The following is a 511-nucleotide window of genomic DNA, read 5'->3' as shown; positions in this document are numbered from 1 at the left end:
TTTGGTGCTCCCTTCCCCTGCCTCCCTATTGCTTGTACTGCTTTCAATTACCTTTTTTCCCTTCCAAAGTGATATTTCTTTACAATATCTGCCAATTCCATGACTGGTAAACTTACAATATCTGTCTGAAATTAGAATTTCTCTAATCTTTGACTTCTGTCTGTTCTTCCTCTGACCCTTTTCCCCTAAAGCCTGCACCAACATTGGAAGAGATGGTAAGTTTGTGTATGGGTATGTTTTGTGGAAAATCCAATATTTTAGAATAAGTGATTTGGATTAAACATAGCTTGGTAGCTACACTTGACACATCTAGTGATTCAACGATAATTAAAGGCAGTGAGAGTTTGCAGATGCCTCGCAGACGTTCGAAAAAATCAAGTAAGCTATAGATTTGGTCATGTCAGATGCAATAACCTACAGCCAATGAAAAAAGACACACGCATGTATCTGATCTACCAGCACTTATTTTAGAGAGATGAGAAATCTTAACCATTCACCGAACGCGTGGATA

Source organism: Morone saxatilis, unplaced genomic scaffold, assembly GCF_004916995.1.
Source record: "Morone saxatilis isolate NCDOM2014 unplaced genomic scaffold, NCSU_SB_2.0 Contig7, whole genome shotgun sequence".
NCBI classification, from domain to species: Eukaryota; Metazoa; Chordata; class Actinopteri; family Moronidae; genus Morone; species Morone saxatilis.
This window is presented reverse-complemented; position numbering follows the sequence as displayed.